This window comes from Aethalodelphis obliquidens, unplaced genomic scaffold (assembly GCF_003676395.1).
Source record: "Aethalodelphis obliquidens isolate GAN/ISIS:26980383/991018 unplaced genomic scaffold, ASM367639v1 scaffold8, whole genome shotgun sequence".
In the NCBI taxonomy this organism is placed as follows: Eukaryota; Metazoa; Chordata; class Mammalia; order Artiodactyla; family Delphinidae; genus Aethalodelphis; species Aethalodelphis obliquidens.
In genome coordinates, this window is record NW_020837952.1 from 33997584 (window position 1) to 34013513 (window position 15930).

At 38.9% G+C, this 15930-nt stretch overlaps 1 long non-coding RNA gene and 1 pseudogene across 1 annotated transcript; both read right to left on the reverse strand.

Annotated features, from left to right (window-relative positions):
- Positions 1-5623: 5623 nt before the first annotated feature.
- Positions 5624-6787, reverse strand: LOC113621283 (60S ribosomal protein L7-like 1; annotated as a pseudogene).
- A 1465-nt stretch (positions 6788-8252) lies between these two features.
- Positions 8253-15655, reverse strand: LOC113621320 (uncharacterized). The gene is made up of 3 exons (XR_003433120.1): positions 15544-15655; positions 13986-14118; positions 8253-8689 (listed from the first exon to the last, which is right to left on the reverse strand). It is a non-coding gene; the product is annotated as an uncharacterized LOC113621320 (long non-coding RNA).
- Positions 15656-15930: the final 275 nt, after the last annotated feature.

The following is a 15930-nucleotide window of genomic DNA, read 5'->3' on the forward strand; positions in this document are numbered from 1 at the left end:
TGTATTTTGTTTGGACAAGTTCTGCTTCATCTTCCCTGGAATCAAGTGAGGAATTCAACCAGAGCCTGCCCAGAGCAATAAAGTTGAAAATTATTTAGCAACATCTGAAACTGAGGGCAGTTTCTTTTTCTTTTCTCCACTGAGTAGGTAGTGAGAAGACAGGAGGAAGGGATACAGAACTACTCAAAGACCAAAATAAAAGTCTAGGTAATTCAACTCATTTTTCCCCACATAAAATATAGAAATGGAGCCATTCATTCATTAATCCAACCTGTACCAGCAACTGTGAAAAATTCAGGGGGTATAATAATTATAACAAGGACAAACAAATAAATGAAACATAGTCCTTGACCTCAAGAGGCTTATATTCTAGAGGTTTAACAAGCAAAAACCAACCAAATAAAGCAATAAAAAACACCATAATTACAAGTTGAAATAACAGCTTTGAGCATTAAAAAAGAAAAAGAGAGATGAATCACAGGAAAGGATACTTACTGCAGAAATAGGCACCCAGAGAAGTTGTCATTTAAGCTGAGACGTGAAGGATGGAAGGAGGAATGGATGTTTTCAGCTGAGGGAGGAGGATGTGTGTAGACCCTGAAAGCAGGAGGAAATTCAGTGAGTTCAAATGCCTGAGGGAAGAAGTCACTGAGAAGTCATGTATTCGCTGGTGACCTTGAGCAAATTGCTTTGTTTCCTCACCTGCAAAGAGCAATAATAATAGTATCTACTGCACCGTTTTGAGGTTTAAATGAATTATTTCATGGGAAACCAATAGAACAGTGACTAAGTCATAGTAAGTACTGAATTTTTCACTTTAAAATTGTTCATTTTGTGTTATGTGCTTTTCACCTCAAATTTTTAAAAAGAAAAAGAATGGATCTTCAGTTTTGTCTTGATCAACTGGATAAAGAGTTGCTTAAGTCAAACGAGAACAAAGGAGCTCAGTGTTCTGCTTGGGGCATTTGAATATGTGACGTTCATAATTTATACAAATGAAGAAGCAAGAAATAAGTTACCACAACTCAACACATAACATTTAAAACAGTGGAAATGAATGATATACGTAAGATGAAAATTTAGACAAAAGATAAGATAAAGACCTAGGACAACCTCTGAGAAATGCCAACATTTAAGAAGCGAACCCAACAGAGAAGATTGAGAAGTAGAAGGAAATTAGGAAAATGATCCTGGAAACCAAGAGATAAGCATGCTTCAAGCAAGTAGAATGTCAACTTTGACAAATATTGCTGAGAAGCCAAGGAAGATGAGCAGGGAAGAAGTTCACTGGATTTGACAACCTGAAGGTTGTTGCTGACCTTACCAGAGGGGTTTCCAGGTAGAAGAGATGTAGAAGCACATTGGGCTTGGTTGAAGAGTGGAAGAAAGATGAGGAGGTAGAAGCAGTTTGTTCAGTTATATATTTGGAGTTTGGTTCAAAGGAGAACAGAAAATAAGGCAGGAACTGAAACAGTATGTATGGTTATGTGTAAAAAACAAAGTCTTAGGAGGAAATAGTACAGCATGCTTGTACGATAAAGGGGATAATTAAATGAACAGTGAGATGTTACTGCTGAGGGAAAGCATGAATAACTCAAGGAGCAAAGCCTTTGATAACGCAAGAGGTAGTGGGATCCAGAGCAAAAGTAGAAAAATATCCCTTCTTTTTACAGGAGGAGCACTTCCTTCATTGTGGAGGGAGGAGAATTGGGATGCAAATGCACCAAATTGGCAGGTTTTGTGGTGGGAAGATGAGTTCATTTTCAATGACTTCTATTTTCTCAATGAAGTATATGAGTCTGGGTCATCAGTAGGAGGAGGATGTGTGGGAGGTTTGAGGAAAAAGGAGATGATATGGTACAGTCATCCCACAGAGATGGAGAAACATAATTTGATTCCTGAGCAGCTCTGAGTGCCTACTTGAGGTTTCTGAGTTCTCAATCAGTAATCTTGGCTCTGTGATTTTTTTCCCAACAAAGTTGCGTCTTGGGTTTGGGCAAGGAAGAATCCTGCAACCTCAGAATAGCTGTTATGATTCACCCCAGGCCTATCATATTCAGCTTGCTGATCATTGGCTAGTGAGCACTGAAGGAAGTTCAATAAGCCCATCTGTTAAATATAGAAGGGGAGAAATATCAACATCAGGATATTTGGGCCTGGACAGCTGCCAGCAGTAGCAAGAAGGTTATGTCCAAATCCTTGGCCCCAACTAGCCAAGGCGTCCAGTAAGAAACGGTCTTATAGCCACACTTGCAGTGGTGATCGGAAAGGGTTGCCATGGAACTTGCCATATTAAAACGGTCAAAGTTGTTTCAGGAGCTTCAGTGCAGCCTAATTAGGTGTGAGATATATCTGAATTAAAAGATAAAATACAGAAGAAATGGAAAGAAATGTATTTGTGTTTCTTCCAAGTATACAGCAATCTTTTTTGAACTAAATTGTGTCGAAATAAGTTCTAAATGAGTGTGGTCTAAATTAATTACCTGATAAAGGAGCATGAGAAAAGAAAAAATAGAAAGCCTGTAAGTCCTACAGAAAACAATCAAATAAAAAGTAGGATATGAAGAAAGGATGGATTTTAATGGTGTCAGGAAAGGTTTTCATATAGATTAACTGAAGAAGGAATAGTGTAGCAACTGATGCTCTCATTATGGATCAGATGAATCCTCTGAGCTGTCCGTTGGGAGTTCTCCTGTCCTTGTCTTTCGTCACTTCATTTCGTGAGGCTCACATGTCCTCCCCTGCTCCTGACCATCTGTCTACACCTACTCCTCCTTCAGGAATCCGTTCTGTCTTCTCATTATGCTTCAGGTGTGAGTTTAACAAACTCTTCAGGAAGATTTCCTTTGTGGCATTCAGCCTTGTTTATGCCCTTTTATGGTGTATGCTTTCTTGAGAACACATGATTATTATAATTATGTTTGGGGGAGAATTGTTTAATAGCCATCTATTTCTGCTAACCACTATATTCCCAGTTCTTGGCATACATCCTGGCACACAGAGACCAGTACTTAATTGTGGAAGGAAAGAAAGAAAGGGAAGAGGGGGAAAGGAGTGAAAAGAGGAAGACAAACCACAGGGTGTCACTCAACCTACAAAGGTTTTCTCCTTCCTTTGAATTCATAAGAAGCTGTTTTTGTGCCCTGTATTTAATACTTAAGTATATACTACTCTGATACATCTCTTGTGTTTTCTGACGTACAAATACTGCACACATAGTTATGTATTTAAATGAGCAAGACTCATACCATTTACATGTAAGAATATAGGAAATAACCATATGCTGAGAATGGCATCAAACATGTGCTATAACGTGCAGATAATTTATTATTGATCTTCTAGGGTTTATCTGAAATATGATTTTTTATTGATCTTTTCATTTAAAATTTTTTTAAATTGACATATAGTTGAATTACACTGTTTCAGGTGTACAGAAAAGTGATTCAGTTATACATATATATATCTATTCTCTCCCAGCTTCTTTTCCATCTCAGGTTATTACAAAATACTAAATATAGTTCCCAGTGCTATACAGTAGGTTCCTGTTGTTTATCTATTTTATATATAGTAGTGTGTATCTGTTAATTCCAAATTCTAAATTTCTCCCTCCCCCCCTTTCCCCTTTGGTGACCATAAGTTTGTTTTCTATGTCTGTGAGTCTATTTCTGTTTTGTAAATGAGTTCATTTGTATCATTTTTTTATATTCCACATATAAGTGATCTTATCTGATTTTGTCTTTCTCTGTCTGACTTACTTCACTTGGTGTGATAATCTCTAGGTCCATCCATGTTGCTGCAAATAGCATTATTTCATTCCTTTTTATGAGTAATATTCCATTGTATATTGGAATATACACATCTTCTTTACCCATTCATCTATTTGTGGACATTTAAATTGCTTCCATGTCTTGGCTATTGTAAATAGTGCTGCTATGATCATTGCGGTGCATGTATATTTTCGGGTTAGAGTTTTCTCCGGATATATGCCCAGAAATGGGATTGCTGGATCATATGGTAACTCTATTTTTAGTTTTTTAAGGAACCTTTGTACTGTTCTCCATAGTGGCTGCACTAATTTACATTCCCACCAACGGTGTAGGAGGGTTCCCTTTCCTCCACACCCTCTCCAGCATTTATTACTTGTAGACTTTTTGATGATGGCCATTCTGACCAGTGTAAAGTGATAGCTCATCGTGGTTTTGATTTGCATTTCTCCACTAATTAGTGATGTTGAGCATCTTTTCACGTGCCTGTTGACCATCTATATATCTTCTTTGGAAAAATACCTATTTAGGTCTTTTGCCCATTTTTTGATTGGGTTTTTTTTTTTTTATATATATTGAGCTGTATGAGCTGTTTGTATATTTTGGAAATAAATCACTTATCAGTTGCATCATTTGCAAATATTTTCTCCCATTCTGTAGGTTGTCTTTTTGTTTAGTTTTTGGTTTCCTTTGCTGTGTAAAAGCTTTTAAATTTAATTAGGTCCCATTTGTTTATTTCTGATTTTATTTTCATTACTCTAGGAGCAGATCCAAAAAAATATTGCTGCAGTTTATATCAAAGAGGTACCTGCCTATGTTTTTCTCAAAGAGCTTTATAGTATCCAGTCTTACATTTAGGTCTTTAATCCATATTGAGTTTACTTTTGTATATGGTATTAGATAATGTTCTAATTTCATTCTTTTACATGTAGTTATTCAGTTTTCCCAGCACCACTGGAACGTGAGCCTTTCCATGGAATAATATAATCTTTAAATGTCCTAATTGCCATGTAAAAGTAGCAAGGTGTTCTTACTTCTCAACTCTCATTGCCCATCACTCTCTGCTTCATGTTTTAAGCTCTATCAATTCTCATAGTTCCTCAGAGGCCCTTCCTTTCTTCTGACTGCAATGTTTTCTTCTGAAGATCTACTCACTCAAGACTTACTACATCCTTCACATCATTTAGGAAGCCCACCACTACCTCTGTTCTACATGAATTACTGTATGAGTCCCCAGTTCACTGCAGGACTGTGTCTCTTTTATCTCTGTATTCTCAGGGCTTAGTACATGAGTTGAAATCCATAAACTAAATAAATATCTATGAAACTGAGCTATTGTTTATTATGAAGCTACACCATTCATGATTTCATAGACTTCACTTCAGCCTTCCTGAATATTTGTTCCAGGTTAATTGTCATAATTTTTATGTGTGTGTGCACTTCTTTCTAATTGTATTTCAAGTTCTTCCCAAAACAAGGCCATAGGAATCCCCACGTTCAAGTATGTCCCTGGGCTTGGTCCACTGCTGTCTTGTATTCATGCTTGGGTATTCATTCACCAACATTAAAGCCCAGGAAAGAAGATATGATAAAACAGGACTCCCTCCTCCATGGCATGAGTCCTTTGCTGGTTTCAGAGGTGCATGGTGGCTAATGTGGAAAATACACAGGAACTTTTCCTTGGAACTGGGGTGGGATGAAAAGTGCCTGCTGTGAACATCGCCATCTTTTCCCTGACACTTCCCCTCCAGTTTCTGAAGATATAGCAGAAAATAACCTTCTTTGAAGATACTGGGTAACAATTACATAAAACAAAAACACATTCTTGCAATGCACTTGTACTTTCAGAGATTCCAAGTTTAGTTCAGCTGCTGGATGAGCCAATTGATGTGTTTGCCTCCATAACCAGGTGAGCTCACTTGCTTGAGGAAGCCCACCCTATTCTTGGTAGTGTGATGGGCCACTGAGAGTTGGAAAGGGCACAAGAACCCTGAGATCGCCTGAAAATTCTTCCCTGGGAAGGCAATTTCATGAATGAAGTCTTCCAAGCAAATGACACCAAACTTCCCCAGGTGCTCCTCAATCACTGTGTTGTCTGTTAGAGGGATGATTTTATTCTTGACCTTGGCTTGTCCGTGTTTCAAACTGAGTTCCCAAACAGACTTTAGATTTGCAAATTCCCCAGGCCACATAAGAGTCCACTATACCAAAGCATTTTTATGGTATGAGGGTTTACTTACACAAAGATACCACTGAAAATCTTACTTAGGCAAAGTCTTGCAATGGTACTCTGCACCAGTAAACTCACCACATTAATCCTTTGGATGCCTACAACAAAGGCCAAGAAAGGTTTATCTGGCACTTTCAAGCCATGGGGTTTCCCTTCTAACCATCTAAGGTGCACCCTGTCATGTAGTTGCTGCCAGGAATCATTTAGGAACCATTCTAGTCACTTAAACTGGAACTCTTTTCATTTCCTCTGCTCCTTTTCTTGCAAAAGTGCCTGCCTCTCTTGGGTGGCTTTGAGGGCCTGATACGCCTTCCTCTTTTTAGGAGGTTTTCTGGAACCAAAGTGATCATTTTGGTTTTTTTTTTTTTCCTCTTCTTTTCCCATCTTTCCAATGCTGCTGGCTACCGCTCATGCGCAGCCCCACTGCACTTTAATGACTGTCATTTAAAAGATGACCACGTTATGAGAGGCATAATACCTACCAGAAATAGATTTTTCACATTAAACCATCCTTTTTTAAAAAAATTCATTTTGGTTATACAAGCCTGTGTCAGAAATTTTACAAAATTGTTCATTCCTGTAAAAATTACTTTCAAAGATATCCTACCATTTTATCCCCAGAAAGTGACATCAGCTTCTACCACATAAGAAAAAAAAAATGGCCTTAAGTGAACATCTTGAAGATAAGAATGCATGCTTTTAGTACAAGCAAGCTTTCTCCACACTTTCCTCTTTCTTCTTCACCCCATTCCCTTTGTCCTACCACTTTTCCTTTCCTTCCTTTGTTCTCCATTTCCAACTGCCGATGAAATATGGGACTTGCTTAGACCTACTTAGAGCAATCGTGGGTTTTAAGTTTGCTGACTGCTTTTCTAGCATGAGGATTTAGGCAGCGGGGAGCACAGACTGGGAATGTAGGCTAATGTTCCCAGGTTCTAAATATTACCAAATCAGAAAAGAATTGCATTTGTGAAACTGAAGAGAGACTCTTTTTATCTTTCAGTAACCCCCTATGCCGTCCTTAGCACCAAATGCAAAAGAAAGGGTGAGAGAAAGGGCAAGAGGACTTATCAGAGAAGAGACTTTCTGCTGAGACGTTATAAGTAACATGAAGGAAGAGTGAATTAAGTTTCAGTTAACAGCGCTGAACCCGCAAAGGAAAGGATGGGAAAAGGCAATAAAGAGCTGTGACAGTGCTGACTGAGGATCTAGCAAAAGGGCAGGGTGCCTTCCATCTGTTTGGAGAGTGCAGACTGAGCCGTTGGTGGGGGGCGGCGATCATCCTCAGGGAAGCTGTGACTCAGTGACTCTGCCAGCAATGATGTGTGGGCAAAGCAAAGAAGTACAGTAAAAAAAATGACTACCCAGAAAGTGGTGGTGACAGCAGCACTTACTGGCACCTGTAGTGAAAAAAGCTCACTCATTCACCTTTTCAAGTGTTGTTTGTGAAGCAGCTACTCTATGTAAATCAGAGTCCCTAAATATGCACCCTCTTCCAGATTCCTATAACTTCATATTTAGAGTCTTCCTAAATAGGATCCTTGTCTCTAGCCTCTCCCTATTCCAGTCTATTCTACACACAAAATCCAAGAAATTCTTCCTCCTACACAAGAGTGGTTATATGCATAGGTTCTGGAATTAGGCTTCCTGGATTCAAATCCTGGCTCCACAATTTATTAGTCTGTGATCTTAGGTTAAGTTAGCTAAGCTCTCTGAGTCCCCAAGCATCAGTCAGCTCGGGATAAGTAGCAGAAACAAAGGTTCCCAACATCTTCCTGGTTTTAACAATAGCGCTTTGCTTCTTGCTCATGTGTGTGTCCATCCTAGGTCTGACACTATGCTCTGCAAAATTCTCACTCTGTGATCAAGCCTAAAACTGCAGCCTCCCCTGGATCAGGCCAGCCAGTGGCAGAGGAAAATCACAGAGTAACACTAAACCTTTTGCAGATTCCTCACCTGCAAAATTACTTCCTCATCCTTTCCTCCTTAATGCCATACTCACTTCCCTCTAAGATACAAATAAATGTTCAGCCCAACAAAGACAAAATAATTTGCCATTTTCTGCCCAATAATTAGGCTCGATATTTCATATACAGTTGGCTCAATTAATATAGAGTAATGGACCCACCCAGGGAAAACAGGTATTTCTACAAAAAAGAGTTCTGCTTATAAGATGAAACTAAGACATCAAGCCCTATTGTTACTTTGACATTGAACAAGTTAGCTCCAGCACAGGAATGTTGTGGAGGAAAAACTACATAAGAGCCTTTTTATTTTCAATGAATATGCCCACACATCTTCACATTTCTAAACACCTTTATAGCATATCATCTATTTCCTACAATACAGCAAAATATAATGTCATGAAAGTGATTGCATTTGTGAAGATGATGACTAAAAATTAACAATGCTACACAGAAGAATGACAGCCAGTACATTCGTCAGGCTAGACTCACTGTTATCACAGACAACCCCAAAACTCAGTGACTTACAATAAATGTTTGCTTGTTTTCATCACAGTCCAGTGTGGGGTGATGGTAAGAGTGGCACAAAAGATCTCATCACAGTGCAATATGGGCTGGTGATGGCAAGTGTGGGGCTAGGAGATCTGCTCCACATTCACATTCAGGAACCCAGGCCCCTTCCATCTCGCCATGTCTCCCTCCTGTATGTCCTTGGAGTCCTCTCTATTCAGCTGTAAGATCAGTAAAGAGATTAGCGGATTGCATTTAGGAGGATTTTATGGCCTAGGCCTGAAAAAGGTGCATATCCCTTCTACCTCATCCAGTGACCACAACTCTGACACAAGGCTGCACCTAACTGCAAAGGAGGCTAGGAAATATCGTCTAGCTACGTGTCCGAAAGAAGGCAATTTGGGAAAAAAATAGTCAATCTGTTCCACAGTGACTTAGGCTCACTTTCTAGCTAGGTGACTTGATCTAGTACACAAGCCTTAAAGGCAGTGATTCAAATATGTGAATTTACAGAAGCACAAATTACAACATGTTCTATACATTTGGCCTCATGTGCCATGTATCTTTGGAAATGATGGTCTGTTTTGCTATTATAAAGAACCGTTCTGACACAAATTGCTGAATCATTATGTGAAATGAAGGTGTCTGATCACTGGGTTAGGCTATTTGTAAGCTAACAAGTAGAAGAGAAAAGCCTTTCAAATGCTCACCCGCAGAATAAACACACAGACACAGAAGACCATCATGCTATGCTCTGTGCAAACACACAAACTCCTCCCACAGAGATTGACATAATGGAGGGGAAAAAAAGAGAGAGAGAGAGAGAGAAGGAAAGGATATCTACACAAGGAATTGCACCAAATCAAATGTTTTGGGATGCGCTTGACTACCTGCCCTGATAAGGAATAAGATGAATTTGTAAGATTTGCCTGGCCTCACAGTCAATAATTGTTAGAAAACTGTCAGGCTCAAGATGGATGACATCATGTAGGGCAAATGAAGATCATTTCCTTCTACACTGATTGGTGCTTGAGGTTTGTTTATACCCCAGCTGCCTGGGCCTTGTTGTAAGTAACCAGATATCATAGGTTTGAAACAGGCTTTCCATTTGCATCACTGGGCAATGAGTGCAGCCAACAGGAAGCCCAGTGATTCAGATAACTTGTTTTAATTGAAATCAATACCAACACAGGCAAAAACTGCCTGGAATGGCAGTGCTATGCTCTGATGGAAGATTTTCATGATCTCTACGAATGATAACCATTATTAAGAACAAACTGTTAACTTCAACAGTGACATATAGTGCTTTCCAAGAGGAAAGAAAAAGTTTGGGGACCAGAAAACTGTCCAGAAAAAGTTTTGGACAGTTTTCAATAAGGAAAAAAAAAAAAAAAGAAAGGAATTTTACTTCTTCAGGTCTCTATTAAGTTTCAGTCCCAGACTCAAGTTCAATTCCAATTTGAATTTCCAATAAGTGGAAAGAGAAGATTAGCCACCCTAGTCCCTCTCCTGCCAACTCTTCTCCAGCCTTTCTTTTCCACTCTCACCCAGATTAGGTCTGGTGAAAAAGAGAATAATTATGACAATTAATATTTATTGACTATCTTCCAGGTGCAGGGCTGTGTTCTAGTCCAGGGATCAGCAAACTTTGTCTATAAAAGGCCAGATAGTAAATATTTTAGGCTTCATGAGCCATACCGTCTTGGTTGTGACTATTCAGTGCTGCCTATGTTACGCAGACACATAGAAAATACATAATAACTTGGTGTCCCTGTGTTCCAACAAAACTTTATTTGTAAAACAAGCAGCAGGTCAGATTTGGCCTACAGACCATACATAATTTATGGACATAGTTATGGATACTAGAGTTTACATATTTTACTTATCTTCACTGAGGAGGGTATTACTATCTTATTTTACAGATGAAGTAGGCACCCCCCCGCAAAGCTGTCCCTCTAGTTACGGGTGAAGCTGTGTCTATACTAAAGGCAAGTCTAACACCAAAGCAGCCTATACTTTTCCAGCTTTGCCACTCTACTGCATGACTGGAAAAGGCAGTTAGGCAGCCTGGACAGTAGCAGAAGCTACACCCCTGGGCCTGATTGCAAATTGCAGCTGCTAGTTTGAAGAGTTGCCCAACTCTTCTCTCCTGGTGATCCAGTGTTGACCTAACCAAATTTTCATGATGCAAGGTATATAAAGAGTCAGATACCACTGAAAACAAGCACTGTCAGAGAGTGTAAACCCCTAAAAACAATTCACTCCCCATGGCCTCTGGGACCTCAACTCCAACACAGGTCAAGAATTGGGCCAGATCTGAAGAGTATTTGAGCATTAATTTGGTATCACACAAATACCATATTTATAGCATCCATGTATTTAATGCCCACCAGTAAGATGGGGAGTAAGGGTATCTATATCTCCAGAGCCTTGCGTGGAACTTGACACATAGGAAGTTCTCAAGAAATATTGGTGCCATGTCTTCATGGATAACTGAGGTAATAAAACTTATTTATTACAAATAAAAATATAATTGTATAATTGTATATTATATTAATATGATAAGTATATATTATTATAATCACATGTAGTAGAATTATATTACATGTAATTGTAATTACCTATTACAATATATAAATAAATTAAAAGTTTTTATAAGCAATGTAATAAAAGTAAGGTATTATTCCTGCTTTCTGTAAGCTGACACGCCAATAGAAAAGAAGAGAAATATACACATATGTTATTGGCCCTGCATTATTGCTGAGAAGTAAAAAGTGCTCTAATTGTTCGGAGGGGAACAGAAAGCTTAACTCCCTCTTCTGCAGGCACATCTTCATAAAGGAGATGGCATAGAGGCCGGCTCTTGGAATTGAGTAGGATTAGGCAGGTGGAGATGTTGGTAGGTGGAAGAAGGGCATTTCAGGCAAAGAAGACATGGTGAGCAAAGATAGGGAGATGGGAAAAGGTCAGGCATCTTAGTAGAAGAGAAGCTGCTTGGTTTGACTAGAGCATTGAGCAGGAAGGGGGAATAATGAAAGATAAGGCCAGAAAGATAGGTTGGGAGAAAGTATAACTTCAATCATAATAGAAGAGTTTTGAAATAAAAACTAATGATGGGAAATGTATTTCCAAACAGAAAAGTATTCCAAAGTTTTCTCCAAAAAGTAGAGTTATCTTCCTAATTAAAAGACATTGATAGAAAAAAAAAAAAGCTTTGCTGAGTTGTAATAAACTAGAAAAAATTGGTGTCTTAATGTAGAGGAAATAGTGTCACTAAACAGTCATTTGTAAAGTTATTATGTTTTTAGTTGCTTAATGTGTGAATTTACACACATTAATTCTAATTGATCATGTCTCAGGAGGTACTATCACCTCATGAGGGAGGAACAGAATGTAACTTTTCTCACTGTTGTATTTCCAGCACCTAGCACAGTGCCAGGTATGTGGCAGAAGCCCAATAAATGTTTAAAGAAGAAATGAATAAAGTAATACTGCCCTTTGTATTCATAAAAATAAGCATCTTTTTGTTTATTTCTTGGTGTAGGTAACTACATGTCAGTAATTCGAAAGCCAACTAGGAAATTCACCAAAAAAAACCACCCAATAAAACAACAAACACTACTTAGGTTAAGACCCTTGCATTGATTTTAGTGTTCATTGACGAAAGAATCAATTAAATCTGGGTTCTTATTTTAAAATCAAAGCCCTTTGAATTTAGCCATATGTGAGAGATCCATGTAGTCCATTATTTTCTGACGGCTACAAATAATTTTAACATAGAAAATAATGCTTAAATCAAAAAAATGATCATCGGCCTCCTAACTGTTCTTCCAGCCCACGCCCACTGCCCACTCCTGTGTGACCTACAGTGCTCCTGAGTTATCTTCTTCAAATATGAGCGTGATTTTAACACTTTGTAATCCCAGATTAATGGGTCAATTTAAACTGAAAGATTTGCAAAACCTTACTAGCAATATCCTAGCAAGAAAATTACAACAGAAGGTAAATCATGGCCTGCAGCCTAGAGGGTTTTCATGGGAATTCCTGTGTCTGTCTGGGCCAGTCTTTGGGGTCTAGACTGAGGGAAATCAGTCCCTACATTTGCTAATCACTGAAGCTAAAGCAGGATTTCCGTGCCAAGTAGGCAAAGCATAATCCTTAGAGACACGCCTGCCTCTGAGTAAGATGATGAAACCCCCAGATGGTGACTTGTTGTTTCCATACAGCACAGGCAAGTGTCCAGTGTTGACCAGGCATGAAACTGAAGCATGAGAACGGTCCAGAGCTGAATAGTGAATGCAAGGCTTTTTCTTTTTCTTTTCTTTCTTTCTTTTTTTTTTTTCTGGTCTTTAGCTATTGTTGTGTACTTAAGAAAACATTTCTTGGTGGTAACGGTTACAGTGGTGGTAGATGGCATCCCACTGCCTTGCAAGAAAAGGCTAGCTCCTGAGGTTATTGCAGTGGCTCTGTCTGAGCAGTGTGGCTTCCAAAAGTGGAGGTGGAAATTAACTGGCATTTACGTAGCAAAGCTGCAGGGATAATTAGTAATTCGACACACAGCCGTTCAGGGCAAGGTCAACAGGAGGAGTAACATAGCATCATATGATAACCGTTTAATGGGCTCTGTGAAATGAGTGTGTGGTCTAGGCTCAGCTCTGCCCAGGTACTGGTTCCCACACTCCCAGGCTTGGGAGAGGGTCAACTGAACACAAAGAGTCAACATACAGCTCTGGCTGGATAGAGTTAGCCACCAAAGCCCCATTAGACCAGAAGTTGGAGCTCCTTCTGGATAAGTAAAGTCGTTCAATGAAGCTACAAATGCGTGACATTTTAACTGTACCGAGCCAGCTACATTTTACCAGTTGGTGTAATTTTTCAACTTGAATAGTTTTTCCATTTCTTTGCCACAGCATTGTGAGAGGGACTGGACAGAGTCACGCTGATCCTGGGGAAAATGAGATGTTTGGATAGAGAAAAGGCAGGAAGGCTTCGTGTTGAATGTTTACTAGCAGGAAAAATTTAAAAATGGCCTTCCATTCATGAGCAAGGCTTCACAGTGGCCTGACACCATGGGAATTCACCAGACAGTTGGGTGGAGCTCAGCGACCTCTAGTTATGAAGTTTTCACCCTTCCTTTGCCTCAACTGGATTCATGAGAGTGTCCATTTTCAATGATGCCAAACCTTTCTTTAACAGTAGAGATCACTCTTCTGTGTTCAGTGAGAACCAATTAATGTCATTATGCTAAGAATTGCTGCTAACATTTTTTCAACACTAATGCTTTGTAGATATTTAATTCAATTGCCATTTGTTACAGACCTACTGTGTCCTATTCTAGAAACCATTCACCCTATGCCCCAGGTTCCATCTAAAGAGAGCCCAAGCATAGATTAACACATAAATAGTTTTCTAATTCTTTACAACAAGTGTCAGCAAACTTTTCTTGTAAAAGGCCAGATAGTAAATACTTTCAGCTTTGGGGGCCCCACATGGTTTATTCTCTGTGCAACTACTCACCTCTACCTTGTAGCCTGAAGGCATCTATGGACAGTACATCAATGAATGAGTGCAGCTGTGTACTGATAAAACTTCATTTTAAAAGCAGGCACCAGGACTGTGGATTGTAATACAAAATCACCAGAACATCAAACTGAGAGGGAAAGAAAGAAACAACCACAGTTTACTATTTTGTTGAAACTATAATCTGATTTCTTTCAGTCATGGCTATGGAGAATTAATCCCCCTTAGTCAGATGCAGAAGCAGCTTCATTGTCAGAGTATTTTATTAATTCATGATTTATGCTTTACCTACTTTCAAAAAAAAAAAATAAATCCCAAGTGGCTGTTACAGGTAATATATACGTAAAGGTTCACCCACATGGTGTAGCTGAAGAGACCTTCCCCAACCAATGCAATTCTAGGTAGAATTATATGTCATCGATTAGAAATTCATCTGAGACAAAAATCTGACTTCTTCTAACACTTAGTTAAGATGGGCTGTGTCAAGCTTGAGCAGACAAAGCCAGCGAGGAGAGAGGGCTTCTCAGGCAATGAGCAAATCAGATCATGAGCCAGCAGAGAAAACCTCTTTAGGACAGAGTATGAGCTAAATTTAGAGTTGGTGTCAAATCATAGCTTTATGCATCATTAAAGAGGTGAGAACAGGGAGAAAAAAAAGCACTAACACTTTTTGAGAAATTACTATATGCCTAGCATGGTATTAGTAAGTACTTTAAAATGAGCTATCCATTCAATCTTTTTGATACTCCAAAGTAAGTATGCTTATCCACATATTACAGGAAAAAAAAAAAAAAAAAGGAAACATTTTCCTTAAATTTACACAACTGGTACCTCTTAGAGTTGGAATCTGAACCCATCTCTCTCTAGTTCCAAAGCATATGGCTTTCTGTTATACAACACTGCCTTTTGAGCACAAAATATCAACATTTTGCCTATCTTAAGTCAAGGATTCTCTTACTTCTTCCTAATTCCTTTAACCTATGACATGCTTTTATTGCCTGTTCATTGTTGAATCAAATCATGGTTAATATAACCTTAATCAAAACCCAGTCCTATGACTGGTATATAGTTCCTCGGATTTGAGGTTAACTAGCCCACCAGAGATCAAATAACAGGTCGTATGTCAAAAACTATATTCCACCTCTTTTCTCACTCGGTTAACTGGAGCTGGCTTCCAAATAGTGCATAACTCTCAAGCATTTGGCTACCAGTTAGTCCTGAGAGTATAATGATTAAAAGAAAAAGAATAGCTAACATTTACTGTGTACTAAGTATGCACCAGTCAGTGTGACATCATTCAGAATCCTTTGATGATCCTCTAAGGAGAGTAGAACTGTGATGCCATATTATGTAAACTACTTCTCACTAAGAGGATAATCTGCTTTGGGTCACCCAACTGGTAAATAGCAGAGCTGAGATTCAAATTCTCATCTGCTTAAATTACTTCTAAATTCAGACCTTAGAGAAAACTCACAAGGATGTTTTTCCTGCTTATCAGTGACAAGACCCCACCCCCCCCCCCCCCCCCCCCCCTACCCCCCGGTCAGATAGGTACCTTCTTTCTTTCACTTCCTGAATGAAACTTTTGGCCCCAGGAAAGTAGTTTGAGGAAGAGTAGGCAGCTGTATTCACTCTTCCTGCTGCCTCAAGAACCCCTACAGAAACTGGGAGCTAAAAGTAGTAGAAGAAAGAAAGGGAAGGGACAGACATTGTTGAAGGAGAAACAGAATTGCCTTAATAATAAAGCTTTTTCAAAAATTTGCTTTGGAGAATTTAAATGTATGTACATGTTTGTCCAAAAGCGATCAAAAGTAAAATTCAAATACTGTACTTACCAGTACTTGCATTTTACTCACGTAGAGATAGAATTTGTACAAAACATATAAGAAAGTGAATAAGAGTTCTTTCTCTCTTTTTTATTTCTCAACAACCAGCTACCCAG